A 16,115-nucleotide genomic window follows, 5' to 3' on the forward strand; every position below is an offset into this window, starting at 1 on the left:
ATTTAAAAATTCCTAGAAACAAACGATAATGAGCATACATCAAATCAAAATTTATCGGACACAGCAAAAGCAGTCCTAAGAGGGAAGTTCATAGCATTACAGGCATACCTCAAGAAACTAGAAAAAGCTCAAATAAACAACTTGACCCTACATCTAAAAGAACTAGAAAAAAAACCAGCAAGTAAAGCCCAGAGCTAGTAGAAGGAAGGAAATAATAAAGATAAGAACAGAAATAAATGACATAGAGGGTAAAGAAACAATACAGAGGATCAAGGAAACCAGGAGCTGGTTCTCTGAAAAGGTAAATAAGATCGATGAACCTTTAACCAAACTCACCAAGAAAAAAGGAAAGAGGACTCAAATAAAATTAGAAACGAGTGTGGAGAAATAAGAACTGACACAACAGAAATACAAAATATTGTAAGAAAATACTATGTAGTACATCAAAAAACTAGACAACCTAGAGGAAATGAACAAATTCCTTGAAACATATAATCTAACAAAAATTAATCAGGAAAAATCAGAAAACCTAAACAGACCAATTACAACAAATGAGATTGAACAGTTATCAAAAAACTCCCAAAAAAGGAAAGTCTTGGGCCTGATGGCTTCACAAGTGAATTCTACCAAATATTCAAAGAAGAACTAACTCCTATCCCTCTCAAGCTATTTCAAAAAATTCAAGAGGAAGGAAGACTTCCAAGCTCCTTTTATGAGGCAAGCATAATTCTGATTCCAAAACCAGGTAAAGACAACACAAAAAAAGAAAATTATAGGCCAATATCCCTGATGGATTTAGATGCTAAAATCCTCAACAAAATATTAGCAAACCGGATCCAGCAATATATGGAAAAAATCATACGCCATGATCAAGTGGGATTTATTCTTGGGAGGCAACGCTGGTACAGTATTCACAAATCAATCAATATGATTCATCACATAAACAAAAGGAAGGAGAAAAAATACATGATAATTTCAATAGATGCAGAAAAAGCATTTGATAAAATCCAGCACCCATTAATGATCAAAACTCTCAGCAAAGTGGGAATACAGGGAACATACCTCAACATGATAAAGGCCATCTATGACAAACCCACAGCCAATATCATACTCAATGGGCAAAAATTAAAAGCAATCCCCTTAAGATCAGGAACAAGGCAGGGGTGCCCCCTTTCACCACTCTTATTCAACATAGTTCTGGAAGTCCTAGCCACAGCAATCACACAAGAAAAAGAAATAAAAGGCATCCAAATTGGAAAAGAAGAAGTATTTTCTTCATTATTTGCAGAGATATGATATTGTATATAGGAAACCCTAAAGTCGCAGTCAAAAAACTACTAGACCTGATAAATGAATTCAGCAAGGTGGCAGGATATAAAATCAATACTCAGAAATCAGAGACATTTTTATACACTAACAATGAACTGTCAGAAAGAGAAATTAAGGAATCAAACCCCTTTACCATTGCAACAAAAAAAATAAAGTACCTAGGAATAAATTGAAACAGGGAGATTAAAGACTTATACTCCGAAAATTATAAAACATTGATAAAAGAAATCAGGGAAGATACAAACAAGTGGAGGCATATACCGTTCTCATGGTTAGGAAGAATAAGCATCATTAAAATGTGTATATTACCCAAAGCAATTTATAAATTCAATGCATTACCAATTAAAATGCCAATGACTTACTTCAAAGATATAGAACACATATTCCAAAAACTTATATAGAATCAAAAGAGAACACGAATAGCCTCAGCAATCTTGAAAAGGAAGAATAAAGTGGGAGGTATCACACTTCCAGATATCAAGTTATATTATAAGGCCATTGTACTCAAAACAGCCTGGTACTGGCATAAGAACAGGCATATAGATCAATGAAACAGAATTGAGAACCCAGAAATAAACCCACACTTTTACGGACAACTGATATTTGACAAAGGAGGTAAGAGCATACATTGGAGTAAAGACAGCCTCTTCAACAAATGCTGTTGGGAAAATTGGACACCTACCTGCAAAAAAATGAAACTAGACCACCAACTTACACCATTCACAAAAATAAACTCAAAATGGATAAAAGACTTAAATGTAAGCCGTAAAATCATAAGCATCTTAGAAGAAAACATAGGCAGTAAGCTCTCTGACATCTCTTGCAGCAATTTATTTGCCGATTTGTCTCCAGAGGCAAGTGAAATAAAAGACAGGATAAACAAATGGGACTTTATCAAACTAAAAAGCTTCTGCACAACTAAAGACAATAAGAACAGAATAAAAAGATAAACTACACAATGGGAGAATATATTTGACAATGTGTCTGATAAGGGGTTAATAACCAAAATTTATAAAGAACTTGTAAAACTTAATACCAGGAAGACAAACAATCCAATCCAGAAATGGGCAAAAGAAATGAATAGACACTTCTCCAAAGAGGACATACAGATGGCCAATAGGCATATGAAAAAATGCTCAACGAAGCCCCTGGCAATGGGCAAGGAGGCACCTGATTGGTGGAGCTGTTCTTATATCAGTGTAGGGCAAAGCAGGTGTTCAGCCCTAGTTCATCCTAGCTTGATGCCTGTATTGGTGGCCAGAGCTGTTTCATGCCTAGGGCACATAAAAAAAAGAAAAAAATATGCTCAACATCACTAATCATTAGAGAAATGCAAATTAAAACCACAATGAGATATCACCTCACACCAGTCAGAATGGCGTTCATCAATAAAACAACACAGAGTAAGTGCTGGGGAGGATGTAGAGTAAAGGGAACCCTCCTGCACTGCTGGTGGGAATGCAGACTGGTGCAGCCACTGTGGAAAACAGTATGGAGATTCCTCAAGAAATTAAAATTCGAACTGCCTTTTGACCCAGCTATACCACTGTAGGAATATACTCCAAGAACACCATAGCACTGTTTGAAAAGAAGAAATGCACCCCCATGTTTATACAGCATTGTTCACAGTAGCAAAGATCTGGAAACAGCCCAAGTGTCTGTCAGAGGACGAGTGGATTAAAAAGCTTTGTTGTATATATATATACTATGGAATACTACTCAGCCATAAATGATGACATCGGATCTTTTACAACAACATGAATGGACCTTGATAACATTATACGGAGCGAAATAAGTAAATCAGAAAAACTATGAACTGTACGATTCCATACATAGGTGGGACATAAAAATGAGACTCAGAGACATGGACAACAGTGTTGGGGTTACATACAGGGTGAGGGGGAGGAAAGGGAGTAGGTTTGGGGAAGGGAGGGGCACAAAGAAAACCAATTAGAAAGTGACAGAAGACAATTTTATCAATGTCACCTCATTAAAATTAATAAAAAAAAAATTTGTCTCATGGCTAATTCAGGCAGTTAGAAGAATAGTATAAGGATGCTAATTCTGCTTCTCAGGCCACATCCTGCAAAAGGGGCCCAAGCAAATCGGTGATTTGGCTCCTCTGATTTTGCCAATTGGATTTAAAATAAATAGGTCAGGAACGTCCTGAAATGGAACTAACAATACATGAGCATAAATTTAAAGGACTTTTAGATACTGGAGCTGATGTATCTGTTATTGCTAAGCTACACTGGCCTCCTTCCTGGCCCACTCATGCAGCAGCCACAGAATTACAAGGTATAGGGCAGAGTAAATCCCCTCAACAAAGTTCTAGTTTTCTACATTGGGAAGATTAAGAAGGTCATTCTGGATTTTTTTAAGCCTTATGGGACCCCATGGATGGCCAGTTAATTTGTGGGGTAGAGATGTTTTGAAAAATATGGGAGCGTTGCTTGTCAGTCCTAATGGTTCAGTACTCAGATGCTTCATCGGGGATTTTTGCCCACCAAGGAAATAGGGAAAGAACAGTGAGGAATTCTCACCCCCATAGAAGTGGCACCCAATACCAGAAGGTGTGGATTAGGATATCAAAATTTAGCATAGGGGCCTTGGTAGCTCCTGCTACCTCAATAATGCATTGTGCAGATCCAATTACTTGGAAATCAGATAATCCTGTATGGGTAGACCAATGGCCCCTCAGGAGAAACTTAGGGCAGCTGCTCAATTGGTACAAGAGCAGCTACAGCTTGGGCACACTGAACCATCTAATAGCCCATGGAATACACTTCCATATTTTGATTTTGTTGCCTCCTGGATTATCAAGGGGCATAGGCGACCCTTACAGCTTATCGGTTTTGAGCCTCAAAATTATTGTTGTTCCTTTTTTTTTTTTTTTTTGTATTTTTCTGAAGCTGGAAACGGGGAGAGACAGTCAGACAGACTCCCACATGCGCCAGACCGGGATCCACCCGGCATGCCCACCAGGGGCAACGCTCTACCCACCAGGGGGCGATGCTCTGCCCCTGGGGGGGGGTCGCTCTGCCTCGACCAGAGCCACTCTAGCGCCTGGGGCAGAGGCCAAGGAGCCATCCCCAGCACCCGGGCCTTCTTTGCTCCAATGGAGCCTTGGCTGCGGGAGGGGAAGAGAGAGACAGAGAGGAAGGAGGGGGGTGGGGGTGGAGAAGCAAATGGGCGCTTCTCCTTATGTGCCCTGGCCGGGAATCGAACCCGGGTCCCCTGCACGCCAGGCCGACGCTCTACCGCTGAGCCAACCGGCCAGGGCCTTGTTGTTCCTTTTTTCAAAGGATCAACAACAATGGCTCTGGGAAACTTCCACTAAATGGCAAATCGCTCTTGCAAATCAATGGACAACTTTATACTGAAACTGTCAACTTAAAATCAGCTCAAAGACTAGAATTACATGCCATTATCATGGCTTTTCAGCATTTGCCATATTCCCCCTTTAATCTATATACAGACAGCAAATATTTACTTATGGTGTTTCCACTATAAAGACTGCTGTCTTAGGGACAAATGCTGATGAACTATTTCAGCACTTCCTCCTTCTTCAAAGACTTGTATGTCAACATAGAGCTCCATGTTTTATAGGACATACTCGAGCTCACTCCATGCTCCCTGGAGCTTTAGCACAAGGGAATGCCCTTGTTGATCAAGCTACCCAAAAGAAAATTATTTGGAGTAACTATGACAGATCGAGCAATTCAGTCTCATACTATTCATCACCAGAATGCTGCAGCCCTGTGTAAGCAGTTTAAACTTTCTCGGGAAGCAGCACAGCAGATTGGGAAATCCTGTTCAAGGGGTCCTATACTACAATCTGTCCCTTCATTTGGAGTAACCCTCAAGGATCCCTACCAGGACAACTCTGGCAAATGGATGTTACTCATATACCTTCATTTGGCAAACAATTCTATGTCCACGTTACAGTGGATACATATTCTGGATTTATAGTAACCGCTGTCAGAACAGGAGAGGCTGCTAAGCATGTTATAGCTCATTGTCTGTATGCATTGTTCTATTATTGAATTTCCTAAACTGGTTAAACTGACAATGCTCCTGCATATGGAGCAAAAGCATTTACTGTATTTTGTCAAACCTTTTGAATCATGGGTATTTCTTACAATCTTTAAAGTCAAGGTATTATTAAAGTGTACCCAGCAAATATTTTAAGGTCAATTTAAAAAAATTTAAAAGGGGGGAGTCATACCCTGGAACTCCTACGGGTCTACCATACCATGCTTTTTACTTTAAAAACTTTTAATTTCTTTTGAATGCTGATGAACAAGAGACGCCAAATCTTTTTCTCCTGCAAACTACTACCTTTATTTGATCCAGCTAATACCACTGTTTTGTCTTTTTCCAAATAGCACCAGATATATGGAAAAGATTTATATAGGTGGATGGGGATCCTCAAACCCCTCAGAGAGATCTTCTGAGCATGGCTTTTAAGATAACAAGAGGTAGAAAAAGCCCCATAGAGATCAGGGGAACTATCAGCTTTTAGGATACACCCTTAAAGGCTCCAACGCCCCAAAGGGGTCTCATAGGATACCATCTGGGTCCTGCTTCAATAGTAGAAAGGAAGGTCATTGAGCTAAAGCCTGCTAGACTTACATGCCTCTGCTGTGAGGAAACAGGGACACTGGAAGGTGGGCTTCCCCCTCTCTCCTCTAAGAGAGGGTTCAGTCTCTTCCAGCCCTGCTCCAGCCACCTATGACCTAACCTTGCCCAGAATGCTGGGGTTTGCCACTGAAGGCTGAAGGGGCCCAGGGCCGTTGGCCCCATCTACGACACTGTGGACGAGCCTAGGGTATTTCTTCCAAGAAGCAGGTAAACTGATCTCATTTGCACAAGGGCCACTTAACTATGTCTTCCCTGAATAGTCAGGTTTTTTATTCTTCCCTCGAAGATCTCTGTTGTGGGTGTTGATAGTCCTATTTTCTGCTGCTTTGTTTAATATATAGTGTTTCCTTTATTCCTCCTATCTCAATGCCCTACTCATATTTCAGGCTGGAACCTACTCCTAATTTAGAGCTCTTTCTCCCTTTTGCCAACTTCTATTATGAATCTACCTTTGCCACCCAGCTTAGTGTATCCCAAGGTTCTCTTTACCAAGCCACAGTCACAGAGCTACAGGGAAAAGCAACCTGGTCTCATCTCTCCAGGCAGAGGAGAACAGAAGCTACATCTCCACACATGCTGCAGATGGCTTTTCCAGTCTACCTGAATCATTACCAGCTAGAAGCAGCGATCATTGGGACCTGGACGTGAGCTGCAAAGTATAGAATTGTGACAATTCCAGTGCCATGCGGACTTTTCCTGGATGTGGACTTTTCCTGGACTCCTGCTCCTTGCGACAGCTCCTAACGGACTGAACTGGGGTTGGGTTGCATTTTTCAGGGATTTGGCATGGTGTTGGGGCCAACTTGGACTTGGTGAACATGTTAAGGACACTACTCTTTTATGGATTCTTGCTGTATTGGCCAAGAGTTTGCTTAAAGGCTTTAATCACTGTAAAAAAAAAAAAATAGAAGACTGGATAAAGAAGATGTGGCACATATATACCATGGTATACTATTCAGCCAAAAGAAATGATGACATTGGATCACTTACAACAAAATGGTGGGATCTTGATAACATTAAACGGAGTGAAATAAGTAAATCAGGAAAAAACAAGAACTGCAGGATTTCACACATTGGTGGGACATAAAAACGAGACTAAGAGACATGGACAATAGTGTGGTGGTTACGGGGGGAGGGGAGGAGAGATGGAGGAGGGGAGGGGGAGGGGCACAAAGAAAACTAGATAGAAGGTGACGGAGGACAATCTGACTTTGGGTGATGGGTATGCAACAGAATTGAATGACAAGATAACCTGGACGTGTTTTCTTTGAATATATGTACCCTGATTTATTGATGTCACCCCATTAAAATTAATAAAAATTTATTTATTAAACAAAAAAACAACAACAACAAAAAAAGAATAGCTGCCCACCCAAGGATGAACCCCAGGTTATGGATGACAAATCTGAACACCCTATCTGCCAACACTTTGCCAAATAGGGCCACTGTCAATATGAGGACCTTTGTGCCTTCTACCACCCAGGCATTAAAGAACCTCCTCTGTGAGACTGTACCTTTCCTTCTAGGCTGGAAGGAACCCTCTGTGACCTAGCAGCCATATATTTCCCCATGGTCCCATGATGGCTACTGTGAGGCTATGCCCCCCTACCACCCTCAGTTAGTGATGCCCACTCCATCCACCACCTCCATTTAGGGTCCAGAGTTGTGTTTCATCACTGGTGCAAGGTATGCATTCTTTCTTCTGATCAGCCTCCAGAGACTCGCCTTCAGGACCCCATCTTTGCTCCCTCAAGTGCTCCTGGATCCTCTTCCCCCTCACCAGCTGACTGCTAAACAGAAAACTTATTTTGTGCTGCTTGTTGCGATCTGTCCACCTAGTACCCAGTACTGCCCTCTATTCCTGGGACCTGGAGCAGTTTCCTACATTCCTTTTTTCTGCCTGCTTGTTTTAAGTCCTTTGTATGTGATACCCCCTAACTCCAATGGTGGCAATGCTCTGTTAAACTCACTAAGCTTTTTGACCTGGGGTCAAGTTTGGATGACTAGGACAGAGTCACTCCTGAAAAGGCCATTCTTCCTGCTTTTGGATTTCCTCATTTTACCACCCCACAGCCATGGTCTGTGATCACTGTGCTTTGTGAAACGTGTATCCCCTTGGGGCCTTCCTCAGTGTTCATGGCATTTTTGTGGCTTCCCAACACTAGAATATTTCTGCCAAAACCAGTAAGGTTCTTGGTGCCCTCTAGAATTTCCCCACTACTCAACATGGGAGAATTTTGACACTTCCCACAAGACTGCCTCCCTGCCCTCCCCATTTTTCTGGTATCAGTTCTTCTGGGTTTGACAGGGGCCCATGAGAAGTCCTCTAAAGCCTCTGCTATCTCCCCTACAGCCCATTTTAGTCAGACTATGTCATTGTGAGGCCATCAACCCTTCCTTGTGAATTCTGTGAAGCTCTACCTGGCCTATCTTTGGGTGGAACCTGGAGAGTACTCTTGTCCTCTCCCAACCTTCTTCCCCTACATCCCTGGCACTGGTTGTTTTCTGTGGAAACGGCAGTGAACAGGCTCAGTTTTGAACTGGCCCTGAAGAAACGGGTCAGGAATTGTGCGGGCAAGAGGGAGAGATGAGAGCTGCCAAAGAGCTGAAAATGCTTTTTCTTCTTTTTTAAAAAAATTTTGTATTAGTAATAAATGCAGTAGAAACAAAAATATTTGCCTGTATACATCTGGGTTTATTTCTGAACTCTCAATTCTGTTTTACTGGTCTGTCAATAGTTCAATATTTCTGCCAATATCATGCTGTTTTGATAATTGTTGCTTTATATAGTATAATTTGAAGTGAGGCAATGTGATATTGCCAGTTTTGTTCTTTTTTCTTCTCATAATTCCTTTAGCTATACAGGGTCTTTGTGGTTCCATATAAATCTGATGATTTCTTGTTCAATTTCTTTAAAAATGTCATTAGAATTTTGATGGAAATTACATTAAATCTGTATATATTGCTTTGGATAATATAGCCATTTTAATAATGCTGATTCTTCCAATACATGAATAAAAAATGTCTTCCCATTCCCTTGTCTTCTTCAATTTCTTTGAATAATGTCATATTTTTCAGTGTATAGATCCTTCATATACTTCATGAAGTTTATTTTATAAAGAATTAATTTCTTATAAATGCATCAACAAGAATAAATCTCAAAAACATTACGTTGGGTGCAAGTAGGAAATACAAAAAACTATACGCTATAAATGCCATATAAATGATATTCAAGATGAGATTAAATTAATCTATAGTGACAGAAAAGAGAATTGCTTCTGTAGGTAGGAAAACTGACAGGAAAGGGACATGAGGAAATTTTTTAGGGAGACAGGAGTGTTCTATATTTTAATTAAAGTTATGGTTTCATGAGTATACTTTTGTTGAATCTTTCAAACTATACTCTTAAGAACTGAGCATTATATTTCATAAATGTATGCCTTGACAATAAAAAAAAGAAGGGTACTGGAGGGAAAATAAAATGAGTGATATATCTCCCCAATCCTATTTCACTTCATGCCTTCACTTATTTGTTCAACAAATATGACTGAGTATCAACTATGTCCTAGGTGCTGGGAATACAATGAATAAAAATACAGAAAATTCTGCTCTTGTTATATATGCATTGTAAGGGAAGATACAGACAGTAAACAAGATAGTGTAAATATACATATGGATTTAAAAGTGATAAATTGAGATTTAAAGCAGGGAAGGGAGATATGAAACATTGGAAAAGGATTAAAATTTTTTATAAGTAGACCAAGGAAGACCACTAAGAAAACTTTGGAACTTGTTTATAAGACTTGGAATATGACTAGATGTGTCTTATGACTACTCTGTGCCTAGGCCTCCAGAGATATCATGAATTTCTGATTGCCCTCTTACATCTGTTATTACATATGTGAAACCAGGTATTTCCTGGGTTACCTGCAATCCCTTAAGAGGATCTCAGAACGAATATGCTTGGAACATATCTAAGCCCAAACTGCTCTGGAGCCAAGCCCAACTAGACTTGTACCTTGAAGTACAGCCAGCCACCAGTTAGCCTAGATAGTCAACTCATGGCAAATGCCTAAATAAGAGTGAATTGTTGTTTGAAGACAATGAGTTAGAGAGTGGTCTGCTGCTTAGCAATAGCATTAGTTTGGAGTTAAATACTATATCTGGGATTTCCATTTTAAAAAATACTTGAACAGTATTTTGCAATTATAAAAATGAGCAGCCCTGGCAGGTTGGATCAGTGGCAGATCGTCACCCCGAGTGTGGAAGTCCTGGGTTTGATTCCAGGCCAGGGCACACAGGAGAAGTGCCCATCTGCTTTTCCACCCTTCCCCCTCTCCTTTCTCTTTTTCCCTCCCGCAGCCAAGGCTCCAATGGAGCAATAGTTGACCCAGGCACTGAGGATGGCTTCAAGGCCTCGCCTCAGATGCTAGGAGCAACAGAGCAACAACCCAGATGGGCAGAGCATCGCCCCCTAGTGGGCATTCCAGGTGTATCCTGGTCAGACGCATGCAGGAATCTGTCTCTCTGCCTCCCCGTTTCTCACTTCAGAAAAATATAAATAAATAAATAAATAAATAAGCAAGTAAAAATGAGCAACCTGACCAGGTGGTAGCACAGTGGATAGAGTGTTGACCTGAGACACTGAGGACCAAGGTTCAAAATCCCAAGGTTGCCAGGTTGAGCAAGGGTTCAGCAGCTTGAGTTCAGGGTCGTTAGCTTGAGTATGGGATCGTAGACATCGCTGGCTTGAGCTCAAGGTCGCTGGCTTGAGCAAGAGGTCACTGGCTCAGCTGGAGCCCCCTGGTCAAGCCACATATGAGAAAGCAATCAATGAACAACTAAAGTGCTGCAAATACGAGTTGAAGTTTCTCATCTCTCTCCCATCCTTTGTCTCTCTCTCTCTCGCAAAAAAAAAAAAAAAAAAAAATGTGCATTGTTCTATATATTATAACTGAGAGACCTCTAGCCCTGGCCAGATAGCAGGGTTGGTTAGAGCAGCATCATCATGAAGCACGGAGGTTGCTAGTTTGATCCCCAGTCAGGGCACATACAGGAACAGATCTATGTTTCTGTCTCTCTCTCCCCCCACCCTTCCTCTCTTGCTAAAATCAATAAATAAATTTGTTTTAATTACAATTAAGAGACCTCCAGAATATATCTTTGAGCAAATAAAAAAAGTTATAGAAAAATTTGTGTACCATGCTATTTTTTAAGATTGGTAAGAATATAAAAATATTCACTTCTATTATTTTTAAAGTGGCAAAAGAAATAATTTTTAATATTAAAAAAAGAAAGGTGCAAAAGAGAAAAGCTAGACTGCTTTGAATATACTTTGACTTATAGATTTCACTTTGTAACCATGTAAATATTTTTATAGTATTCAAAAATAAAATTTTTAAGGATTCTCAAACATACAGTAACAATAACCAGATTTACTCTTCTGTCTGAAACAAATTTATAAATCAAAATGTATGGTAAAAGAGTTATAATCAACTGTAACTAAATTAAACTTTGGCAGTAATTTCTGATGATCCAGGTCCTTCTCCCTACTACTCCCAAATAAAACCCAAGCATTTATCAGACTATATTATAATTATTTGTTTACAAATCTCTCTTTCATCTAGATTTAATTCTGGTACCTTGAAATGCAGAAACTTAATCACCTTTTTATCCTAACTGTACAACTAAATAATATTTGTTAGTATCCAATACATTTTCAAACTAACCCCATCTTTTGTTTAAATAACTTGCTATATTTAAAGTGCCATTAATGACTTTTCTACTACTCAACACACATCATTCTAAAAAACCTTTCCTTCCCTAACCATCACTAAACTCTAACCAGTGAAAAAATTATTTATCTGTTTTCTCAGGACGTTGTGTGTGTGTGTATCTCAACAAACCCTAAAATATACACACATACATATACATACATTATAATAATTAGTGTACTATATCCTAGTAATCTACTATATTACTATTATCTCTTCAAAGATATAAATGGTGTCATGTTCATTTTTTTGTTTGTTTGTTTTGTTTTGTTTTGCATTTTTCCGAAGCTGGAAACAGGGAGGCAGTCAGACAGACTCCCGCGTGCGCCCGACCAGGATCCACCTGGCATGCCCACCAGGGGGCAATGCTCTGCCCATCTGGGGTATCGCTCTGTTGCATCTAGAGCCATCCTAGTGCCTGAGGCAGAGGCCACAGAGCCATCCTCAGCGCCCGGGCCATCTTTGCTCCCATGGAGCCTCGGCTGCGGGAGGGGAAGAGAGAGACAGAGAGGAAGGAGAGGGGGAGGGGTGGAGAAGCAGATGGGCGGTTCTCCTGTGTGCCCTGGCCAGGAATCAAACCCGGGGCTCCTGCACGCCAGGCCAACACTCTACCACTGAGCCAACAGGACAGGGCATCATGTTCATTTTTGTAGCTCATCACTTATAACTATCTCTAGTATAACTAACTGGTGGTAAAAAGGACTACTGAATTATACTACTTTAAATTTTACCAAGCATGACTGTGCTGTTATCATTTTTTCTAACATCATTACTCTGGTTTTAACAACCTATACAGATACTTCCATTGGCAATGTGTATTAAGAAAAATAAATCATGTCTCTACCAATTCCCAAAATAAGCCGACATATGATCTACATTGATGCAATCTACTCACAAGTTTGTGTAAATGTCAAACAGTACTATACTGCAAGTGCCACACATTTTGTCAAATTTTGACAGGAAATATTATCAGTCACTAAACCAGTTTGTTTCTAAATAACTTTTCTTTAAAAGTTTTTAAAACATTAAGTTTTTCTTTAAAATAAAATAACTTAAAATGTTGAAGCCATACCAGAATTAAATTCTGATGAGCTATCTTTCACAGAAATATTTCCTGCATTTAGGTTACTCAGTCAATTCACAGAAATTAATCAAGTACAATTAGTAAGCTGGGGGACTAAAGCTTTAAAAAGCTTTAAATATTTTGACAATGAATTTTTAAAGCACCTCTAAAAATACTTAAAAATATGCTTCTATCAACTATAATAGCACTTATAGTATTATAACTGGCTGATATGTGCCTCTATTCCCCCACTATTCTGTAAATGCCATAAACTCAAAAATCACTGACAACCATGGTCTATGTTATAATCCCGGTGCACAGCAGATTGCCTGACACATAGTCGACCATTCAATGAATACATGTTGAAAGGATGAATGGCTGGATGAATTAGATACAAATACAGTTCTTACATACAGTTTATAAGCTTTAGACATTAATTCATAATCCTCTTATCATCCTTACAAGATAAAGTATCCCTGATAAAGAAACAAGCTTAGAGATCAAGCAACATGTCCAAGTTGCTCAGATACTTGGCGGCTCTAACAGAATTTGAATCTTGAGCCAAAACACCAGAGTGCACAATCTTTCCACTACAACCCTCCAAATTTCATCAAGGTATAAACATCAAAAAAAGAAGAACATCTGTAGCACAGTCTTAGAAAGACTTGGGTTGTTCCTCAATTTCATTAGGAGCAAACTGTAAGCAACAGGAGATAAAATATCAAACTAATAATATTAATATGTGCCTTAAGTTTTGAGCAGAAGGGTACTTTTAATATAGGAAAAATAATCAGAAAGAAGTTGTTCATTAATGATCAAAAAAGTTACCACAGCCCTGGCCAGGCAGCTCAGTCGGTTAAACATCCCCCCAGAGCGTGGAGGTTGCCGGTTTGATCCCCAGTCAGGACACATACAGGAGCAAATCGATGTTCCTGTCTCTCTCTCCCTCTCTCCTTTCCTCTCTCTCTCAAATTAATACAGTAAACATTAAAGAAAAAAACTTACTATAAAGATGTATCTAAAGATACTAAAAAATGGTATTAATGAAACTGAGGGTATCCAAACAAAAGAAATAGAGCAGGAATAATTCCTTACCACAGCCTGGATAAACCATCCCACAAACCAATCCAGTTACTTTGTTCTGTTTTCATGCTTATCAACCCATGTGCTGATGACTAAACTGATATCTCAGGTATCCTAAACCAGGAAGAGGATGTTCTGAATAATAATTACAAGTATTGTGGTCAATGTAAAAAATATCTATTCTATTGTAAATTGATATTCTAGTTAACAAACCAGTCTCTTGTGAATCTGTTATTCTGATTCAATTCCCAGAACATTAACAATGATGAATAATAGATAAAAATCAAATATTTAAGTCTCCAAGGCAAAAGACCAAACTATGGATTCCTGATAAGTAAGCCACACTCTCTAATAATTTAAACCACATTTCTCAGAAATATCAGAACTTGGCATTAACTATGATTCAGTCTTAGAAGAACTTTAAAGTTAGATCTTCTCTCCATTCACTTTCAAACACACCAAAAAGGTAATTGCTCGCGGGCCGCGAGTTTGAGACCCCTGCGCGTAGGCATATAAGTAAGTTTCAAAATAGCCTGACCAGGTGGTGACACAATGGAAAGAGCAAGGCTCGGGAACCTATGGCTCGCTAGCTGTTTGATGGCTGCATCTGGCTCACAGACAAACCTTTAATTAAAAAAATAACGCTGGCCCTGGCCGGTTGGCTCAGTGGTAGAGCGTCGGCCTGGCGTGCAGAAGTCCCGGGTTCAATTCCCGGCCAGGGCACACAGGAGAGGCACCCATCTGCTTCTCCACCCCTCCCCCTCTCCTTCCTCTCTGTCTCTCTCTTCCCCTCCCGCAGCCAAGGCTCCACTGGAGCAAAAGATGGCCCAGGCACTGGGGATGGCTCCTTGGCCTCTGCCCCAGCCGCTAGAGTGGCTCTGGTCACGACAGAGAGACGCCCCGGATGGGCAGAGCATCGCCCCTTGGTGGGCGTGCCGGGTGGATCCCGGCAGTCTGTCTGACTGCCTCCCCGTTTCCAGCTTCAGAAAAATACAAAAAAAAAAAAAGAAAAATTAAAAAAAAAATAATGTTAAAAATATAAAACATTCTCATGTATAACAATCCATTTATTTCCTACCACTCATGTTCATGGTTGCAGGTGGCTGGAGCCAATCACAGCTGTCCTCTGGGACAACACCAAATTTTTATTGGATAATGCGTAATGTACCCGGGTCATTATATGGCTCTCACGGAATTACATTTTAAAATATGATATGTGGCATTCATGGCTCTCTCAGCCTAAAAGGTTCCCGACTCTTGGGACAGAGTATCAACCTGGAACGCTGAGGACTCAGGTTCGAAACTATGAGGTCATCGGCTTGAGTACGGGCACACCAGCTTGAACATGGGGTCACGAGCTTGAGAGTGGAATCACAGACATGACCCCAAGGTTTGAGCCAAAGGTTGCTGGCTTGAGCAAGGGGTCACTGGCTCAATTAGAGCCGCCCAGTCAAGGTACATATGAGAAGCAATCAATGAACAACTAAGAGTGCCACAACTATGAGCTGATACTTCTCATCTCTCTCTGCTCCTATCTATCTATTTCTCTATCTCTCTGTCTCTCTCTCACTCTAAAAAATAATTATAGGCCAAACAAAGCATTTTTTAATATAAGCATATTTCCTCCTAAATAAGCATACAATAAACAGAGTAAATCAATGCTACTCTAATTATCTACCATCAATTCTTATCCCATTGGCAAACTGTTTTTCCAAAACTACTTGTAATTAGAAAATCAGAACAAAAAATCTGAGAGATTTTAGTTAGCATTTCATCAGATTCCATTTGAGATGTAAGAGAAAATGCCAAAAAACAACTTAAATATTCCACCTTTAAGGTTTAAAAGTCCTTCATGTATAAAGGCCTTAAAAAATGCAGTTCTTCCCTTTCTGTTCTCTTATAATTCTGTCTGAAATACCATTTTGCATATAATTCTCTTCTGTCTTACACTATTATATATTTTCCTCATATTATTCATGAAATTTTGGGAGCCTCAAACATAATGCCAATTTTCTGCCAACTAACATTTAATAAGTTTTAGGCATCTACAGGTTAGAAAGTTAGAAATCTTAGTAAAAACCATATAAAGAAAAGAGCATAGTTTTTGGCAGTCTTACAAGACAAAAATTATATTTCAGGTCCAGATAAGGGTCAAGACCTCAGATAACAAACACACCAGACCCTAAGGTAAAACAAAAATATAAGACACAGACTGGGAGAAA

At 39.7% G+C, this 16,115-nt stretch overlaps 1 protein-coding gene and 2 pseudogenes across 1 annotated transcript in view; 2 read left to right on the forward strand and 1 right to left on the reverse strand.

The window, feature by feature from the left end:
• The window catches only part of LOC136397279 (proline-rich protein 3-like), a 30,321-nt pseudogene extending 22,842 nt beyond the window's left edge, over positions 1-7,479 (forward strand).
• Positions 1-16,115, reverse strand: part of FAF1 (Fas associated factor 1) — a 495,805-nt gene that overhangs the window by 452,031 nt on the left and 27,659 nt on the right. The gene's annotated exons all lie outside the window — the stretch shown is intronic.
• Positions 2,473-2,616, forward strand: LOC136401645 (small nucleolar RNA SNORA48; annotated as a pseudogene).

This window comes from Saccopteryx leptura, chromosome 3 (assembly GCF_036850995.1).
Source record: "Saccopteryx leptura isolate mSacLep1 chromosome 3, mSacLep1_pri_phased_curated, whole genome shotgun sequence".
Taxonomy (NCBI): domain Eukaryota; kingdom Metazoa; phylum Chordata; class Mammalia; order Chiroptera; family Emballonuridae; genus Saccopteryx; species Saccopteryx leptura.